The sequence below is a fragment of the Pinus tabuliformis genome, chromosome 4_1 (genome assembly GCF_031772625.1).
Source record: "Pinus tabuliformis cultivar Carrire ecotype Pingquan chromosome 4_1, CPIR1, whole genome shotgun sequence".
Taxonomy (NCBI): domain Eukaryota; kingdom Viridiplantae; phylum Streptophyta; class Pinopsida; order Pinales; family Pinaceae; genus Pinus; species Pinus tabuliformis.
In genome coordinates this window covers 335,791,103-335,814,000 of record NC_142303.1, presented here as the reverse complement: position 1 = coordinate 335,814,000, position 22,898 = coordinate 335,791,103, and positions in this window count along the sequence as shown.

The following is a 22,898-nucleotide window of genomic DNA, read 5'->3' as shown; positions in this document are numbered from 1 at the left end:
GTGCGTTGGAATCAATACGAACATTCTTATAGTATGGGTCATTAGCCAATTTGTATTTCAATGCAGCGAGAATGCGATGTCTATTGACAATGAAATCATAAGCCTTATGGTCATTACTATGACGCGTGATAATTAGGATGTCCAAGTGCTCAACACGTCGTGGCAACATGTTTGCGATTTTTGTAATGTCTTGAGGAAAACAAATTGTGTGGCCACTGTATTTATACTGGCCACCACGTGCATGTGTTACCTGTAGTATAGGGTTAACCCTAGCAATGAGCATTTCTTCTATTTGTGAAAGAGACGTAAGGGTAGTTGGTTGAGGGCTAGGGTCCATGTTGTTTGATAATGAGAAGCGATGACCCTTTGTTTCAGAGGCGCATCTGGAGCAGCAATACATGTGGTTGGAATTGCGGATATGTATTCCAGGATATGATTCAAGACAAATGGAGCATGGGCATTTAGGTGGATGTTTATCAAGCTTTGAACGGAAATATCGATGTGCTTGATCAGTATAAACATTGCTGAAAGCATGTGCGAAGGAGGGGTTAGGGCAATGAGGCATGGATGTATTTGTTTGAGAGGTTTGCTGAGAAGATAAAGAGTCTGATAATTGCAAGGGAGGATTGTTTTTAGGGTGGGCCATTTCAGACGAGGAAGGTTGGTCACCCTTTTGTTTTTTGTGTTTTTGACATTCTATGATGTTTTTTTTTGCTTGGTAAAGCTCACGACACCGTGCATTTATTCGTTCTTTATTTGTTGCATAGTATCTTCGAGCACGTTCATTATTAGAAGAAGAAGCCATTTGCAAAATTTATGGTACTTATAAGCAAGGGAGGGGAAAAGAAGAATGTTATTTGGAGACAACAACCATGTTATTGTATGAAAGCGAAAGAAGGGTAGAAAATGCAAGTGAAAGCTAAAGAAGGGGAAAAAAATCTAAGTTCTGAACAGTGCCATGTGAATTTTTTTATTTGAGAAATGTTTTTGAAAGAACGTATTAGTATTTTTTCTGCATACATGTAGGTAGTTTCATGTGTAAAGCTGATAAAAGGAAAAAAAAAATGTGATTTTGTCTACTAACATAATGCTAGATACAATGGAGAACGAATATTTATTTCAATGGTATATAAGAAAATTTCATAAGAAGACATGCAACAATATATCTTGTAAAGTTGTATTTATAAAATTGGACAATAGGAATTGCCAAAAAGCAAGGAACACATTCTGCAATATTCATCTACAATGTCGAGATGCTCTGAATTTATCGAAGGATGTTGTTGCATTCTGTCGTGAAATGTAGTTTTTCTTCTTTTATGATAACACATTTCAATCGTGGGACTTCTTTAAAAGTTTCTGTCTTCACCGATAGTGTGAAGATATGATCTGTCCATAGAGCTCTAGAGACAATTTCCTTGATTAGTTCTGGATCTAAAGATAATAGATAGAAGTCTTTGGCATTATTTCCAAGAATTGTAGAGCTCGCGTCTTCGAAAGCAACAGTTGAAGCCAATTCACCAGTGTGATCTTGTATGTCAATTTTCAATAAGTATCTGTAATCACAGTCGCTTACTTCAGCGTTGCATTTTGGACAGAACCACATCCCTGTATTTTGTGGAATAAGTTTTTTCATGCATTTTTTCCCACCAACAATCAACGGGCAAGAAATGTAGTTAAAACTATCCATACCAATTTTTGTTATTGTGCCCTTTAATTGGAAAAATGTTGGTTTCTCTAAGGAATCCATACTGTAAATGTCAGCAATTGTTATTTTTTTTTGTTGGTGGCCAAAAGGAGATCTTGTTGTCAAAGATGTAGAAGCTGCAGTCGAGCCTTGTTTTTTAAACCACGACTTTAGCGCATGGGCCTCTTCAATGTCAGGATCTACAAGAACAATGGATCTCGTTGTAGTGCTGATATTTTTTCCATTAAATTCTCCAACACGTGTAGATTTGATTGCAATGATGGGGTTATTTCCTGTAGCACATAGGGAGGAGATTTCCTGTGAAACGGCATTAAAATTATCTCCCCAAAAGATTGCATCTATGTTATACCCTGACATGTCTCGAAGCTGTACTGTTTGTTTATTGACTTCAGAGCCATCTTTTCTACGTATAGTGCATACACTGGAAATGTCTGTGACAACACCAAGAATATCAACAATGGAGTTGACGTTTGTTGTTCTGATATCATCAATTGATTTTATATTGAATCACACTGTTGGATTATGTTTTTTTTCGCTGGCAACATGTTCTATGGTAGATGTTGCATTCAACAAAATTTCCCAGTCATTGTTCAAGTGGTTGTATTGCTTATTAGCCATTTTTACATTCCCTTTAGAGACAATGTAGACATTTCCATTTTGGATTTTGTCGAAAAAATAATCTGCGACATTGTTGAAACATGTAATATGTATTTCTCCACCCTCTGTATCGAAGAGGTCAAAACAAAGCACTTTACCGGGTCCGTATTGATTCTGAAACTGTCGAAGAGCTATTTTCCTTTGGACGTATCCTTTTATGCACCAGTTTGAGTGGTAAGGGTTTAACGATTTGATGGGAATTTGAACTGGTTGAACGGACGGGGTTGGAGTAGTTGGAAGAGGGCAGTGCCTTTTCGATGGAGGATGTGGATCCGATGAGGATGGAGAGTTTTCATTAGATGTGATGGGGATACTCATAGTTTTTGGATTGCCAATTAAGGGTGCAAATGAAGTAGATATTTCAAATTCTATTAGCTTTATAGACCTACATGACAAATGAGAGTCAAAGGAATAACTATTAGAAGCGGTTGTGTTATAAATAAAAAAATGTTAAATTTGAAATAAGAAATTTATAAAAAACTTACATTGAAGGACCAATAGCTGAGGTAGTCCAACTTTTAACATTTATAATAGAACCCTTTTGTAGCAAGCCTGTTGCTACGAGATCATTGAAATCTTTTGGAAGCATGATGTGTTTCTTATGTGTTCCGTCTGAAATTGCAGTACGATATCGTGGAGTTGAATTTTGCATTGATTGTATTGGCTCAAGTTCAGCAATTTGTAGGTATGGTTGAATATGAGTTGATCCAGATAACATTGAGGAAATTGCATTTTCAGTGAGGTTTGATGTCATTTTCTGGTACAAAACAAAACACAAAAATGTTGAAAGAAGCATGTTCAGTTTTTTTCTAAATGAGTGGGCATCTAAGCTTGTAAACATAATGAAGAAAGATATTTATTACAACAACTTTTATACGTTCATTTTTTTTAAGCATACTTCCACGAAGCGCAGAGGAAGGAGAGGGAGAAACAAACGAAATAGAAGGTTTGGGGGTAACTCTAGTATCATCTGGTTGCTAATTTGATTGCCCAAGAATCATGGTGTTTTGAACGACAGAGTTCGAGAAAAGCCATACCAGCAGGCGAAGTGCAAGCCCTGGAAGGGAAAATGTAGCCATATGAGGTACAGCAACATCTCCCCTAGAGGAAAAGGGAGTAGGATTCCCCCAAGGGGAAATCCTTGATTGGTGGACTCCATTTTGTCAAACTGAGACCAACGAGGGAGTAGTGATGTTATTCCGATTTGAATAAATTGTATGACACTTTGACACAACTTGCTTTTTCAATTTTTAAGAGCCGAGAAAAAGCTAAAGATGATTCTAGTCGCCTTCGATTTGGGAAACTCTAGTATCATCTAGTTGCTGAGTTGATTGTTCAAGAATCACGGTGTTTTGAACGACAGAGGTCGAGAAAAAGCATATTGGCAGGCCAATTGCAAGCCCTGGAAGGGTCAATGTAGCCATATGAGGTGCACCAACATCTCCCCTAGAGGAAAAGGGAGCAGGATTCCTCCAAGGGGAAATCCATGATTGGTGGACTCCATTTTCCTACCCTAAGACCAACGAGGGAATAGTGAGGTTATTCCGATTTAAATAAATTTTATGACACTTTGACACAATTTTCTTTTTCAATTTTTAAGAGTCAAGAAAAAGCTAAAGATGACTCTAGTCGCCTTCGATTTTTAATGAGCATGAAGTGACAAGTGCTCAGATGGTCCTTTTCTTTTAAGGAGTCCGAAAAGGAACGAAAGTGACTACTATGGATATCTAGACAGGGGGATTACCAAACCAATCGCAAAACTGCAGAATAATTTTTATGGTACGGCAGTCAATCTTCCCAAATGCTGTGTTCAGTGCATTGCGATCGATAGGGCGATAGACACGGCTTCCTAAGGATAAAGGATATAGCCTACTGTGGTCTCCCAATATATACTCGACGGTACGTGGGAGCACAAGTCCGTACTGGCACTTGTCATTTCAAAGAGGAGGAATCACCCAACCTACGATGAAAGTGATAGTTACCAGGCTTTACGACGCCGGAACACGTCTCTAGCCTAGACGTCTAAATGGTGTGCGTTAGGTTCCAAAGCATTTTTATGTTTATTGAAATGTATTTTACAGTTGATCTTTCTTAAGAAGTTTGCCTTTAAGGTTGATCGCGTGATGTACATATACAATTCCTAAATATGCAATCTAAGATGATAAACAATCGTTTACTTTCTTTTTTGCAGTGAAAATCCTAGCTACTAAGGAAAGAGAAGCGAAACTGTTTCAACATAGAGCAGAGAGCACACGCAAAGTCCTAAATCAATTTCCGCATGCATTCTAAATGTAAATGTACATGCATGTATTTGTTTTCCGCTTTCTTAATGTGTGGATGACAAAAAAAATGCCAAGTGGAATATAATATCAATACAGGGATATGACTAGTCCAGAATTCAGACAGACATAAGCAAAGGTATTGAAGTTTGTATCTAAGATTTTCTAGAGTCTGTTCACTAAAAACAAGACAGCCATGATGGCACCACTTTGCATTAGTTTAGCACAAAGGAATAAAGTTTAAATTATCAAGAAAGCATATATTTAACTGAATCATTTCATTCGGAAAATAATTTTGAATGAAATTTATAAGACTCTTTAGTTGCTCAGTGGCTAATGTACAATTGATGGAAGAGGATTTTGTATCATGGCCCATGGATGAAATACAAATGAAGCAAAAACTCGGAAAGGAGATTAAGGTTGTTACCGGAGATGAAGCAATACAGAAAATGCCCAGAAATGTCCCTCAATGCTGAAAGTTGGATTGCCCAGTGACAAAACAGAGTAGGCCAAGGCAAAGTATCTGTATTTAACATTGTTGTGTGAGTAACCAACATAAGATGCACAGTGCTATGCAAATTAATAGTCTTTGCGAGAACAAAAACCAACATAATCCACACAATCTAATCCTCACGAGGAAGGTTTTGCAGGGATTTAAAGGTTTTCTTATGTTATAAAATCCTAGGCAAATGTGGGTGCCCCAGCAAATAAAAATGTTTACCATAATACCCACTTACTATTAAGCATTGTCTCCAAAGGAACTTGAACAATATGATAAAAGACTCATCTTTTACTTCTATAATATACATAATGTTAAATATATGAAAAACACTTTCTGCTTTCAAGTAGGACTCTATAGTTGCTGAGTGGCTAATGTACAATTGATGGAAGAGGATTTTCTATCATGGTCCATGGATGAAATAGAAATGAAGCAAAAACCCAGAAAGGAGATTAAGGTTGTTACCGGAGTTGAAGCAATACAGAGAACGTCCAGAAATGTCCTTCAACGCTGAAAGTTGAACAGAAACTACAAATTAGTTTGCAACTGCTTCACATATAGTAAAAAATGGATATTTTCAGATAAAGGTAGGGAGAAATTCAATAACAAAACAGAGATTAAACTACATGCAAGATGATCCGAGAACAAGTAGTTTAATATCATCTTTTAATATAATTTGATGGTTAAAAAAATATGTTGCATCATTCAAAAGTTATCAATTCAAATTTAGAATTCAAATTTACAGATAGAATATGCATGACTTTGCACACTAAAAATAGAATATGTATAACTTTGCAAACTTAAATAGTGATTTCAGAAGTAAAATATATAAATACATTTTATGAGTAAATAGTGATTTCAGAAGTAAAATATATAAATACCCACCTCACCAGGGCTGAAAAGTGCATGCATTTCAAGTTTGATGAATAAACCTGCTCTTCGAGTAGTTAAGATATGAAGCACTTAATGATGAATAGTTTTAATAAAAAATTTCAAGTCTGATGATTCATTGATTGAAGTATTTGATGACCCTTTGGAATTTGCTACATTGCAGGTAAATTTCGATGCAAAAACAGAGTATGACATGATCCAGAATTATAAAATTCTGCAAGACGTGTTTACTAAATTGAAGATAGACAAGGTATTGGACTTTTGGTATTAGGAAACTAAATAAACAAAAAAGAATTCCCAGCTAAACAGAGATGCCTCTTTTACAATGATCAAGGCTTATAGTACAAGACTATGCCCAAACTGTACATTTTGATTCAATGAGAAGTAAGCTCCTGGAATTAGTTAAAATGAATGTTGGTGAATCACCAATGGATGACTAATCTAAAGGTGTGCAAAACGATATCAAGAGAAGGAAGGATCTGATTTCTTTTATCTAGAAGTTCCAGCTCATCTGAATACTATGCCCTCTTTCCCATTTCATGGCAGCAAGAAGTTAACGTTTCCTCCATATAATTATGCAATCCCAATCATCACTTTGGGCAGCTTTTCTGCTGAAGCTGAGTTGAATATATCTACAATATACTCTTTCAGAGACCAATGCATGAGAGAAGTACCACTAAAAATCCTATAGAATTTCTTCAACCTTGCAGTATATAATTTTGTTTCGTTGCCGTGGGAGATAATGTTAACTAATTCTAATACAGAGTATACAAGATTAAAACCCGTCTTCTGTAAATTTAATAAGTGCAGAAATCCAGCTGGGCATTTTCTAATATCTCACAGAAAATTGCTTCTAGTGCCTGGAATGTCTTCTTGGTGGGTTATTATTATCCATTATGATAATTCAGTTAGCTTAAGAGCTAGAAATATTGAAATTTTCTCCAGTCTATGGACTAAAACCTTTCTCATGTTGATTACATACTGGGTGACAATCCAAGGGCCACAAGTTACATGGTGGGATATGGACATAGAATGTTCAACAAGGAACCATAAATGTTGTTTCCAACTTTTAATATTTTGTGGCTGGGTCAATTCTTCAGCTTGACAATTTTAATAGTCATAAATTACGTTCCACCTTCAAGATTACACAATTTGATCACAATTTGACATGAAACATTGTCTGACCGTGATAGAGGGTGGTGCATAAATGCACGATTACCATAATCGGTCGTGGCTATTGTCTTGTCCCACATTGTTCCTTTCAGCTATTGTTGGGAATGTTTCTACTGACTTGGATGTTTCCCATTTTTATTGCTTCTGCATGATGATTTGAATTAGGCTAGATTGGATTGGTCTTGCGGCCATGAGCATCAAATCCTGGTGACCAACTTAGATAGCAATATAACAACTAAGCAGAAAGAATTCCCTTATACCGTGGTCTATAAATTGCATCCAGATGTTGATCGGCTCCCATTGACTCCTACCCACACCAATCTGACCAACTGAATCTCATACCAGACTTGGAACTATACTTGAATCCCATGGAATTTACATATTAATCTTCATAAATTGATGCCATACTTGATTGCATTTCTAGTAATTACTGTATCAGATCCGTAGAAATGCCATGAAGGATGGTTCATTGACCCACTATCCCCTGGTGACTTCTCTAATGGTATTGAAGTTTGTATCTAAGATTTTCTAGAGTCTGTTCACTAAAAACAAGACAACCACGATGGCACCACTTTGCATTAGTTTAACACAAAGGAATAAAGTTTAAATTATCAAGAAAGCATATATTTAACTGAATCATTTCAATCAGAAAATAATTTTGAATGAAATTTATAAGACTCTTTAGTTGCTCAGTGGCTAATGTACAATTGATGGAAGAGGATTTTGTATCATGGCCCATGGATGAAATAGAAATGAAGCAAAAACTCGGAAAGGAGATTAAGGTTGTTACCGGAGATGAAGCAATACAGAAAACGCCCAGAAATGTCCCTCAATGCTGAAAGTTGGATTGCCCAGTGACAAAACAGAGTAGGCCAAGGCAAAGTATCTGTATTTAACATTGTTGTGTGAGTAACCAACATAAGCTGCACAGTGCTATGCAAATTAATAGTCTTTGCGAGAAGAAAACCCAACATAATCCACACAATCTAATCCTCACGAGGAAGGTTTTGCAGGGATTTAAAGGTTTTCTTATGTTATAAAATCCTAGGCAAATGTGGGTGCCCCAGCAAATAAAAATGTTTACCATAATACCCACTTACTATTAAGCATTGTCTCCAAAGGAACTTGAACAATATGATAAAAGACTCATCTTTTACTTCTATAATATACATAATGTTAAATATATGAAAAACACTTTCTGCTTTCAAGTAAGACTCTATAGTTGCTGAGTGGCTAATGTACAATTGATGGAAGAGGATTTTCTATCATGGTCCATGGATGAAATAGAAATGAAGCAAAAACTCGGAAAGGAGATTAAGGTTGTTACCAGAGTTGAAGCAATACAAAGAACGTCCAGAAATGTCCTTCAACGCTGAAAGTTGAACAGAAACTACAAATTAGTTTGCAACTGCTTCACATATAGTAAAAAATGGATATTTTCAGATAAAGGTAGGGAGAAATTCAATAACAAAACAGAGATTAAACTACATGCAAGATGATCCGAGAACAAGTAGTTTAATATCATCTTTTAATATAATTTGATGGTTAAAAAAATATGTTGCATCATTCAAAAGTTATCAATTCAAATTTAGAATTCAAATTTACAGATAGAATATGCATGACTTTGCACACTAAAAATAGAATATGTATAACTTTGCAAACTTAAATAGTGATTTCAGAAGTAAAATATATAAATACATTTTATGAGTAAATAGTGATTTCAGAAGTAAAATATATAAATACCCACCTCACCAGGGCTGAAAAGTGCATGCATTTCAAGTTTGATGAATAAACCTGCTCTTCGAGTAGTTAGGATATGAAGCACTTAGTGATGAATAGTTTTAATAAAAAATTTCAAGTCTGATGATTCATTGATTGAAGTATTTGATGACCCTTTGGAATTTGCTACATTGCAGGTAAATTTCGATGCAAAAACAGAGTATGACATGATCCAGAATTATAAAATTCTGCAAGACGTGTTTACTAAATTGAAGATAGACAAGGTATTGGTATTTTGGTATTAGGCAACTAAATAAACAAAAAAAAATTCCCAGCTAAACAGAGATGCCTCTTTTACAATGATCAAGGCTTATAGTACAAGACTATGCCCAAACTGTACATTTTGATTCAATGAGAAGTAAGCTCCTGGAATTAGTTAAAATGAATGTTGGTGAATCACCAATGGATGACTAATCTAAAGGTGTGAAAAACGATATCAAGAGAAGGAAGGATCTGATTTCTTTTATCTAGAAGTTCGAGCTCATCTGAATACTATGCCCTCTTTCCCATTTCATGGCAACAAGAAGTTAACGTTTCCTCCATATAATTATGCAATCCCAATCATCACTTTGGGCAGCTTTTCTGCTGAAGCTGAGTTGAATATATCTACAATATACTCTTTCAGAGACCAATGCATGAGAGAAGTACCACTAAAAATCCTATAGAATTTCTTCAACCTTGCAGTATATAATTTTGTTTCGTTGCCATGGGAGATAATGTTAACTAATTCTAATACAGAGTATACAAGATTAAAACCCGGCTTCTGTAAATTTAATACGTGCAGAAATCCAGCTGGGCATTTTCTAATATCTCACAGAAAATTGCTTCTGGTGCCTGGAATGTCTTCTTGGTGGGTTATTATTATCCATTATGATAATTCAGTTAGCTTAAGAGCTAGAAATATTGAAATTTTCTCCAGTCTATGGACTAAAACCTTTCTCATGTTGATTACATACTGGGTGACAATCCAAGGGCCACAAGTTACATGGTGGGATATGGACCAAAGTATCCTCGTCAGTTCCACCATAGGGCTTCTTCCATTGTATCACAAAGAGGATTGAACCTTTCTTAGTTGCAAAGGAGGATATTCGATATGGTTTGATTGCTAGTGGAATGACCCTAATGTTTTATTTGGTGTTGTTGTTGCAGGACCTGATAACAATGATAACTTCGTAGATGCAAGAGACAACTATCAGCAGACAAAACCTACAACCTACAATAGTAGGCCTATGGTGGTACTTTTTGCCAAACTTGGGGGGGAATTGCTGGAAATGACCAGAGTCTTCCAAGTAGCCTTCTCTTATAGGATGCAATTACTTTGGTTTTAGTTTATTTTAGTGATGATGTTGTTGGTGGTGTTCTAATGGTTGTTTCTTGAAATTGTTGTTCCTAAAACTGGATCATGTTCAGGTTCCCCTGCTCCAACTCATGATCTACCTCAAAATCCAAAACCTAAGACAAAGCCCTCTTCAAGAAGTAGGAGCTAATATAGGGATGATGGATGGTGCCTACTTTGTAGGCAGGAACGAGCTTCTAGCATGGATCAATTCTACCCTGCAGCTCAATCTCTCCAAAATAGAGGAGGTACTCAATAGTCAATACATACCCAATTCATTGTTATTGCCAGTATTTGAATGCTGAGATGTTAAAACATGATAGTAGCAGGATGCCATCATTGAATGATCATTTGTAATGGATTCTGTATGTATCATTTGAGGGCCCAACACATTTTCATGTCTTGATTTCTGAAATGAGGATGATGGTTATGTGTATATATACAGGCTGCATCAAGAGTTGTTCAATGCCAAATGATAGACATGTTTCACCCAGGAGTTGTCTCCATGCACAAGGTTTAAATTAAATAAAACTCACAAATGGATTTTGAGCACAATTTCCATGTAATTCTATTTGAATCCATGCTCAGGTTGTTGGTCTAAATCGCTGCTCGTCTTTTGATGATTCACTCTGCCTATAATGTTTGAAATCTATGGAGAATCTATGATACTATATTTACTAGCACATACCCTCATAAACGTGCGTCTGATATGCACCTAGAGGTTGCTCAGGTGAGGATAAATATCTCGAGTTTACACAAGTGACCTTGGTACTTGAGATTTTTCAACCTGCAGGTGCATATTAGACCAGAGTTTAGAGGGTCTGTGCTGGTGTTCATAGTCAATGGACCTAATGCACCGTCTGGATTCGATGCACAATTAAACACATCACTTTACATACAAAGAGTTGATGGATCACTCCTACCCACCTCACCAGGGCTGAAAAGTGCATGCATTTCAAGTTTGATGAATAAACCTGCTCTTCGAGTAGTTAAGATATGAAGCACTTAACGATGAATAGTTTTAATAAAAAATTTCAAGTCTGATGATTCATTGATTGAAGTATTTGATGACCCTTTGGAATTTGCTACATTGCAGGTAAATTTCGATGCAAAAACAGAGCATGACATGATCCAGAATTATAAAATTCTGCAAGACGTGTTTACTAAATTGAAGATAGACAAGGTATTGGACTTTTGTTGTAACTACTATTTCCAGACGCACGTTATGCAGACTTGTTTTGTATTATACATTAGAAGCACAAGAGATCTGATAAAACCTATTCCAGCCAAGAAAAATGTTTGTGATCAAGTTGAAAGTTGAAACAGAATAGACCAAATAGATGTTTGAGGTGTGACATTCATTTAAGGGAAATGACATTTTGTTGAACAAACAACCTTCTTTATCTATACATTGAGATGGCATTTTGTTGAACAAACTATCTTCATTTTCTGTACTTTGAGTGTAATCCAAGATGTAAATGAATAAGACAGAATGTTCAACAAGGAACCATAAATGTTGTTTCCAACTTTTAATATTTTGTGGCTGGGTCAATTCTTCAGCTTGACAATTTTAATAGTCATAAATTACGTTCCACCTTCAAGATTACACAGTTTGATCACAATTTGACATGAAACATTGTCTGACCGTGATAGAGGGTGGTGCATAAATGCACGATTACCATAATCGGTCGTGGCTATTGTCTTGTCCCACATTGTTCCTTTCAGCTATTGTTGGGAATGTTTCTACTGACTTGGATGTTTCCCATTTTTATTGCTTCTGCATGATGATTTGAATTAGGCTAGATTGGATTGGTCTTGCGGCCATGAGCATCAAATCCTGGTGACCAACTTAGATAGCAATATAACAACTAAGCAGAAAGAATTCCCTTATACCGTGGTCTATAAATTGCATCCAGATGTTGATCAGCTCCCATTGACTCCTACCCGCACCAATCTGACCAACTGAATCTCATACCAGACTTGGAACTATACTTGAATCCCATGGAATTTACATATTAATCTTCATAAATTGATGCCATACTTGATTGCATTTCTAGTAATTACTGTATCAGATCCGTAGAAATGCCATGAAGGATGGTTCATTGACCCACTATCCCCTGGTGACTTCTCTAATGTAGGACCTCTTCATGGTGTCTTGGTGCCCCTTATTGCTAGTCAAGGTAACCCCAATGTCCTCTATCTTGTGGCCTACTTGAGCATATCATAGATGATGGTATTCTCAATTTTCAATAATCTTCACCTATTGGCTGTGTGAATCATTTGCAGATTATCCGCAAATAATGGCCCATGTGTCTGTAATGTTTCTAAATCATAGCCTTATTACTATTTTTCCTCGAGTTTTAATGCCGACTCAGAGGAAGGATACACATGTGAAACAATGGAGAAGATCTTGAATATACACACAATTTATTGTCTTGCTGCGTCTTATTACTAACATTAACCTATATAGCAACTGGAAAAGGATATGGGATAAACAACACTGGTAATTTACCCAGAAAGCAATTTTGACATCAGATCCCTCCAAGCTTTAGGGTCTTATAGGCTTTTTCTAATCTATTAAATATAATAAATTCATTATCAAGAAGACAATATAGCCTATACTTTTTTGGTCTTGCCTTAAAGTGCAGGAAGATAGTATTTTGCCTTTAAAAGTATATAAATTAGAAGCCTACAAGTCCTAATTTGGGTCACTATCATACCATGTAAAATGCTTTAAGAACTTCAATAAGAGACAGTCATTAATAAAAAATGAGCAAGGAAACCAGAGAGGAGTTAAGAATAGGCAGAGGAACGAACCGAAAAATGTGAAGGCCGGCCGACCCCAAACTTTCTTTCGTCTTACAAATGCGTGCCTATTTTCTGTGTTTTTTCACTAGATATCCGCAAATAATGGCCCATGTGTCTGCAATGTTTCTAAATCATAGCCTTCTTACTAGTTTTCCTCGAGTTTTAATGCCGACTTAGAGGAAGGATACACATGTGAAACAATGTGCTGCGTCTTATTACTAACATTAACCTATATAGCAACTGGAAAAGGATATGGGATAAACAACACTGGTAATTTACCCAGAAAGCAATTTTGACATCAGATCCCTCCAAGGAGCGCACAGGGTTGCTATGGACATGGATAGGCCGAAGGAGCGTGCGATTCGCGAGGCAGGTGGGAATAAGAAAAAACAATGCATCAGATTTTCCACATAGCCTTCAAATAGGTACAAAGAGTAGGGAAGAAAGACATGAAGAGTCTCTGCGAAGAGTCTCATCGCCAGCAGAAGAGTCTCATTGCCAGCAGGCAGTCTCTGCGAAGAGTCTCATCGCCAGCAGGCCAGGCCTGGCCTTTCATGCCCCATTACCATGGAAAAAAACCATTTTTTTTGAAAAACAGATAAAACGAACGGCATAAAACACTCCAATCATCTAACACACAGAATCAATGGCTCAGGATCGCACACGTCACATTTTAGGGATGTCTTTCTCAGAGGGAACGCCTTACGGCGTAATTATTATGTTTTTTAGGTCTTTCATAAATTATTGTAATAAGTTTTTACTTCTCAAAATTTTATTTTATTCTAATTAATTTTAATAGTTAATTTGTAGGGTATTATACTAACATTTGGATTCTAACATCATATGTCTATTGCTATTAGCTTATTGTTAATGTATTATGAATTGAATCTTAATCATATTTAATATGAAGTCTAGTTTCTATATTGTAAACGTATTCTTTCTTTATAATGCTTCATATTATTTTTATGGTTAGGAGAGGAGTTGGTTTGACCTAGGGTAGGGTCAATGAAAGGAAGGGATCAAAAAGGGGGAGAGGGTTAAGATTCTAAGGGGAAGAGCATGATTAAATATATTCTAGAGGAGGGGTGAGTATTTTAAATATATACCAATTATTTCCTCTTTTCCTTTTCTAATTTCCATAGCCATAAATAAACCACAACTGATGCCCACTATAATGTCTACCCACCATTCAGCTTAGAATACGTATCCCATGAAATTGGTCTTATTTTATTTACATAGAAAATCAACCCAAGGATGTTACAAACAGTGAATAGTTACTGAATCATTGTTCCAAGGCACACTCCCAAGGTGCTTATGATTCCATCTGACAATGCTAATGACCAAAACAAATATATTCGCCATCCTTCCCTTCTCTGCTTCCCATTCCCTTGGACAATCTGGTCACCCCCTTCCATGTAGTCACTCACCTTCCAAGTTCCTCGACATCCCCTTCTCAAATGATCCATCCCTTGGCAAGGTTTCCTCACATCGGAAGGTCCAAAAACCAAGGCATATCCCTGCCTCAAAACCATCATACCAGTCATAGCATGCACATGGAGATCAATTGACACTATTGGATACCAATGTCCCACAATGGCCCTACTCCTAAAGTACTTTACCAACATATTGTTTCATGTTCCAATTCCTTTTGTTATTGTTGTTGATTCTCTTGCAGCTAGTTCCAACCACCCAAAACAGGTATTTTCTATGCTTTCATGCAACAAACACATAATTTCCATTAGACTCTAAAGGAATTGTAATAAATTCAAATCATGTCTCATTGGTAGTTGATAAATAAGGTACACTTGCAATATTGTTTACTTCCTGTCGCAACAAGTCAAATTAGCTCTTTGATCAAATCATCATGTATAAACATATCACATCTGGTTAGCTAAAAAATCAGCCATCATAAATCAGAATCATAGATTATGTGCATAATTTAAAACCAAAATAGAATGTTGATACTTGTCTTTAAAATGGTTCTTTTATTTTGTCTTTGTTCTTTATTCTTTTCGTACACACATTGGATCGGTTGAAAAACATGACAAGCACCCAATGCCTTCTCTTCTTTTTGACCATGTGCACACATTGGATTAGTTTCCAACCTGACAAGCACCTAGTGCCTTCTCTTCTCTTTGAAAATGTGCACACATTGGATCAGTTTCCAACCTGAAAAGAACCCAGTGCCTTCTATTTTCTTCTCGTCCAAAGAAAAAAGGGAATATGGAGACTATGATACCTCCTCCCTCAATATCAGCAATAAGGGCATCTAAAGACTATAACGCCTCTACCCTTAATATCAACAACTCAAGATTGGTCTTATCCCAAGCTCTCTAGGGCTCTAGGGTTTACTATCTCAACCCAAATCCGTCATGGAACCTAAGCTATTACAGGGCTCCAAAGATCCCGTCCCAACCCACAACCTCCAGTTATCCAAATTTGTTACAAGGTTCCAACCCACAGCCTTGAGGAATCCCAAGTTGTTACAGGGCTCTAGCCCATGACCTACATGGATCTTGAGAACCAATCCCCAACATGTACACATACACACAATGTATAACAAAAAACATATATGTACACACAACACAACACAATGAATACACATGTTGTGAAATAATGACTACACATGTTACAACATGACGCTTACACAATACATATGACACAATACGACATGTACACAACACAACATGTACAATATGTACACAACACAATATGTACATAGTAGTAGTATTGCACATCTAGAGACCAAATTTCCTCTACCAGGCAACCTTGCCTCTATTGTCTCCCCCATGCCTTACTGTGTCCATCCACAACCTAAGTCTCTGGTCTATGGCTCTTTCCACTATCCATGCTTGTCCTAGCATGCCACGGACCAACACTTCTTTCATTCCACTGATGTATCCGTCAACATTTCCTGCCATAAAATAAACATAGGAATTGTTATAAGCACATAATTTCAAAATAATATCCACATGATACTAACCTCATAGATCTTCCAGGGCTACTTTTCCCACTTGATTCCTCATAAAACCAAGAATATTTTCATTCCATTCACTTGCATAAGCAATCATTCTTCCACAAGAATTATCCTTAACAACCCTATCATACAATGGCATATATCTATATATATATCTATATATATCTATATATATATATATATATATATATAATCATGGTCATAACAGAATTATCAGTGTTCATACGGTCAATGCTAAGAGAAATCCATTATCCATGAAAAGTATGCACAGCATTGAGAACAATAGTTCCCAACTCAGCTAAGGCATATGATACCTCAAGTCCATTTAATTTACCTTTCCTGTTACCTTTCTCATGACTGTCCTTCCATTGTCCATTTACCCAAATGGATATAACCATCTCAGTTGGATGTCATATTCTCACCTTCAATTTCCCTTTAATCATGCATTGGGCTTCATCTAGATTTTACATTATCTGTTGTGTTTCACTCAATTATCTTGAGCTTCATTACCTTTCCTCTTTCCCCAACCAATTCCCAAGACCCTCAAAACATAAAAGGAAAGAACAAAAATAAAACAAGAAGAAAACCATGGAAAACTAATAACAACACAACAACACAAACAAAGTGGCATGAACACAAACCAAACACAATCAAAACCACAAATCAAGCACAAAAAAATCACAAAACACCAAAAGCACAAAACTTTCAACAGACACCATGACTCAACCCCCACGGTTCCTAGTGCTTCTAAGGGAAAGCTCAACGCGAGCCTTCTTCAAGACTTCATGGCAGTCTCTTTTTCCATGTAATTCCCTACATCATACTTCCATAAACACACAATTGTTAGTGCATTAAAATAGAATAAATATGCTAGTTACCTTACCTTGTTGTACCCAACACATTTCCTAGAAACTAAACACTTGCACATATCATCTCCTAAGGGATTCCAATTCCCATGGAGAATCCAGCTATAACTAGAAACCAACTGTTACGCCTGCATCTTATCATCCATCTTCCATATAGCTTCGTCAGGCCCAAAGTGCTTCCACTACACTTTAACTTGCTCTATTGCTCGGTTCTAGAGCATGAGCTTATTCTACTGAAAAATTCATTGAGGCTTTGCCACACATCCACTTTGCCACTCTGATACAAAGGGAAATCCTTCCTACAATTATCTCCACCACAGTTTCAACACTGCAATGGTTCTCTACCATCACCTTTATTCTACTTCTCCACTATATGAGACCCCTATCTTTTCTTAGCTGAATTAAAATTCTTGTAAGAAGCCACATTTTCATGGTCACCTACCTCTTGAGATCATATAACTTCTCGACCTTTCTATCATAATACCCCTCATATAGGTACTTCTTCTTGAAGAGTCTCTCAGACTCATCCCAAATCAGCTCCTCATCTCTAATTCCTCTAACACGCTTAACACCTTCCCACTAGATTTATTCTTTTCCCTTGAGATTGAAGGTACCTATATTGGATTTCATTTTATCTGAATAATCATGCAATCTAAAAAACCTCTTCATCCCAAGATACGATGCTTATGTGTCTTTTGATTCCTTCATTTCTCCATCAAATGTAGGAGGCTTGACTTTCTTAAACTCTTCTGGTAAGTACTTCTTCTCACTTCTCCTATACCGATGCTGGCGGTGATGGCGACGATGTCTATTGGAACTAGAACTAGAATAAAATCCATAAGAGTTACCCCTCCTATCAGGTGTATCCAAAGATCTTCCACTCTTCACTATATACTCCCTGTCTAATCCGTGTCTCCTTTGAGACCCACTACCATATGCCCCATTAGTCTTCTCCTCTTTCCTATCTCCATGATTGACACCCATCTATCCTTGCTTATGCAACTCTGAAAGGATATGTAGAATCACTGCATTAGCTTCTTCTTTCTTTTCCCATGCTATTGAAAGTATTTCCTGTGCCTCAATCAACTAGTTATTATCTTCTTTGCACTTATGTTCTCTGCCATCAGACTCCTCAGTGTATCTGCTAGATCAAGATAATGCTCTTCTCCTTGTTGCTCAACTAACCTTTCCTATTCCATGGAATTCATATTGGGTATGTAAGGGGAGTCATGTGAACTATAGTCCACCATTATGCTCTTCATCTCTGACCTTATCTCTCCTACAAACATGCCAGGTTAGATAAACCAAATAGAAACATAATCAAAATCATACCTCAATGTATTTCAGGGGAGGCTATCACATCTACATAACTCAGTCCAAATTATCACGATACATAATAATATAAAGAAATTAACCACAATGAAAATAACCATCATGCATTTGACCACAATGCATATAACAACAAATTAACTATCATGCATGACTAATCGATGCACGTGCATATAAGCACACTAATCATTAGCAGATATCATACATATAACCACAATAGTAATAAAATGACAAACATTCATATAAATGTGATGAATATAGCAACCATTAACCATCATGCCTGCATGCCAAACATATAAACATGTATGAAAATTTGCTTTTACCCTGAGGTTTAGTGCTGCAACTTGGCTCAGACACCACCCTATAACACCTCAGCCCACATTTACCCTCTTTTACAATCTCTCCAGGGTAAACATTAGCTAAGTGTTACTATGGCATGAACTGACCTCTAAGTTCAAGTTATGGAAGTGGGGCCAACTAACTGAAAGTAAACTGACATCCCTCAGAGACTACAAATCACTTAGGAGCCTGACAACCATCCTAGGTAGTCAATCCCTAAGTTGGAACTCATTTTCACTAGCTTAACTCCACAATTTCACCCATAACACAACATCCATGCGGTTGGGATGCTATAACCACACCCATAAGCCTATATCCATGCAATTATGAACCAAAATCCTCAGTTCTATGCCAATTTTTTAGGCTAGCCTCCAAAACATTGTCCAGAAATGCCTATAACTTTCCAGAAACATAACTAAGATGATAAAAATGTTGAAAAATCAATACTCAAGAAAGATCTTGACCAATACATGCCTAATACATATTGGACATTTCATCGAACAGATAGTAAACATAGAAGTTACAGGTCATGAATGCATATATGATCATACCCTTCTGAACTTCATCTAAGAATCACCAAGAAGGCTTTATGCCCTCTCAAGCTAGCTGCAACAACACTTGTTAGCCCATGCATTTATTAACCATCCAATAACTTATCAAATCATGAATAAGAGCCATAGTGAGAACACATCATATAACCATGCATATAAATATCATATAACCATAATAGAAACCATGAAAAATCAACCATTATAGGATCACCATAATAATCAGTACAAGTGCTCATAGGTCACAATAGGAAAATTACTCATATTATCATATGTGAAAGCCAACAAGTCAGGGAATTCCGTGTACCACCCAACCATAGATTGGGATGAACCAAATCTCTGTTTCATCTAATCACCCTCACGCCATATTCTAAGCATGAATTTGGGATCATAATTGGTTAAACCAAAATAGAACCAACTAGTGCTTCCAAAGTCTGAACCATCTCAACCCTTAACCATATTTATTTCACCTAACTGGCCTAGAAATCACTAACATCCACAATATTGGTCTCTTCCCAAGCTGTCCAAGGCTCCAGGGATTCCATCTCAACCCACAACCTTTAGGGACCTAAGTTGTTACGGGGCTCCAAAGAAATATGATCTCAACCCACAACCTCTAGGGACCTAAGTTGTTCATGGGCTACAAAGATCCTATCCCAACCCACAACCATATGGAACATGAAAACTAATAAAAAATCCAAATGGGGAACCCACTACACCATGGCTATCTAGGAAATGACAAGGAAAGGTTGAAACCACTATCACTCTAGGAAAATCTCCATGCCAATGACATGAAATGACCAAGGAACCACAGGCATATACCATACCTCAAAAAACAAACAAGGAAATCACACATGCAACTTGTTACTTTCAAAGTATCCCTATAATAGCTAATAATCCAGCTTTCTCTTGTAATGCCCACCAATTCCTTTCTTGTCCTTTGCTTGCTTTCTCCAAGTCCAAGTGAATGCTAGAATGCTCCAAGAATTATCTAAGTGTTCAAGAGTGTAAGAGAGCAAAGCTAAAGCTGAGAAAAAGCTAGTAATTGTTTCCCTGATACTTTTTTATCATTTATGTCTCCTTTTTATTTCATTTTCCTCCATTTTACTTTGATTTCCATTGCATGCAAATTTGTGTCTCTTCACCTTCCTTTTGTTTTTCTTTATTTTCATAATTAAATGCCAATTATTGCCTCTTTGCCTTTAACAATTTCCATATCCATAAATAAACCACAACTGATGCCCAATATAACATCTGCCCACCATTCATCTTGGAATACACATCCCATGACCTTAATATTATTTGATTTAAATAGAAAATCAACCTAAGGTTGTTACAATTCCATTGTTTCCTTACTTCCAGTCTCCTACTAAAATATGCTTACAACATTCCTTGCTACAACTTTTCTCCCACAAGCCTTACTTTAAGATCTTTACTTGCTCTTTGTCATGGGTTCCTAGATGTAACTTTCACCATTGTATTCTTCTTTTTCCTTCTACTTGCTTCAATAATTTTAAATTAGTTGAAAACAAACTCATTACTTTTCATCCAATTTATTCAGTCACTGCTGCAATTTCTCAGTCCTCCTTGTTGACTACAAATCTATATTGATCAACTGTCCTACTTCTCAACCATCATCATGTACTTCGCTTCACTTGTTTCAACTTGATCCAAAACTTGTGATTGGATCTTACTCTGCAATCCAAACTCTGCAACTAACATTCTTATCCTATAATCTTCAAACCATGGTAATAACTTTTCATATATTAGCTTGAGTTAGCAATTAATTCAAATTAGAATATCACTACTATAAAACTTTATTCAATTACAAATATTTCAATCAAGCAGGTCATCCTACTCTAATACCATTAATGATGTAGTTCTATATATTTTATCTATATCAAGTCCAAGTTGAATTAGACCCTCAAATTCATTCCAGAACCACCATGCTCGAAACTTGGTACCAAGTCTCAAATGGAGGGCTTCTTTTATAAACCCACCAGATTTAAGTTATGTCAATTTGGAGTCAAAACTCCCAAAAGAAACATTGCAACTGAAATCCTCCATATGTGTCACCCCCAGAGCCAGTATGTATATAATATAAAAGAGGCGGGGCTTACCTTGCACCAAAATCACCGAATCGAGTCCTTTATTTAATGGCTCTCGAGACTAAGCATGTATATTTTTATATATCCAGTGGCCCTGTTTTATTAGCTCTTAGTGCTATCAACCATCCTCCTACTTCTCCCAATACAACCAAACATTGTGACCACAGTGATTAACCCCAAGAAATAAATGGGTCCACACTTAACACATCATCTATGTACATGTCACCTCGACTTGTCTCTCATTGGTCAACTTCTAGATCCACCTAATCCTTGTCATCCCACTCCTTCTAATTATGTGCAAGGGAAATTATTTTGGGAGAAAAAATATGAGAGACATAGATTTCCTTGTCAATTGGTGTTTCTTCTTTTGTTATTTTCCGTTTTTGGCTACTACAAATGATGCACAAAGGCCTTCCCTTATGGGAGGAGTCAACAACTCTCGAGGGCCCACTTGTTAGTCTCATCTTCCAATAAATCACTCCATCTCATCCCAATACTCTATGTATTGGACGACGTCACATGTCATCTTGACATCCAGTTAAGCCAACTATTCCCTCACCTGCAATTCTTTGGATCTTTTGGGGAAATGGACTACCGAGGATGTAAGCCTGGCCTGTCATTTCACATTTATTTATTGACAAAACTCTAGTTCTATCTCCCGACTCCTGTTAGGTGACGAACTTTCACCAAAATGGAATATTGATTAAGTGCTTAACTCCTTTACCTACGTATGTAATATTTGGCTGCTTGATGCTTACAGGCCCTCACACATCCTCCACTACATTCTCTAATATCGCTCCTCAAGGATTCAATGCTAGATTATACAAGGTTTATTATATGGAATAATTCCTCAATCTTGGTTATAAAAATTAAACAAAGTTGGCCACAACATAGTACCCTGCAATATTGATAATATACAAGTACATATTCAACCAATTATATATGAGATTGCAGAAATACTGGTTTGAAGCATAAATTAATTCAATTCAAGTTTCAATTTATCTCCACTATGCTTATTTTATTAAATTCAAAACATAAATATATACATGAGTGGGCATCCTTCCAGATCCATGAATAGTGGATTAGATAGCCCAATTTTGGTTTCAAAATACATTCTCTCTAACTTCTCAAACAACTTAACAAAATACTAAATTTATACAATTACATGGCAAACAAAGGATTATCCTAATCTAAGAAAAGCCACACTTTGAGGAACCAACTCCTCTAGTAAAAATAATTGACCTTTTTGGTCAATTGAGTTTTACAATGCTCCTACATCCTATTAACTCTATAAATCCTTACCTTAATGCACTAAAATTTCTTAAGTTGTAACAAACAACATTGTAACTTTCAAGAGCTTAAAACAAGAATGTAAGAAGTGTTACTCACAAACATTGTTGAAAATCAATGCTTCTTGGCTATTGTGACATTATATAAAGACAATGACCCTTCCACAAATTAAATAGGGGGAAATATTGTAGTATCAAGTTACCCTTTTTATTAGAAAGATTTGTCCTCTCTACACAACAATTTCCCTCAAGTTGTCATGTAGTAGAGAACTCACTTATAGAGTGAATTGATTTAGTGTGCAACAAATGTAGAGT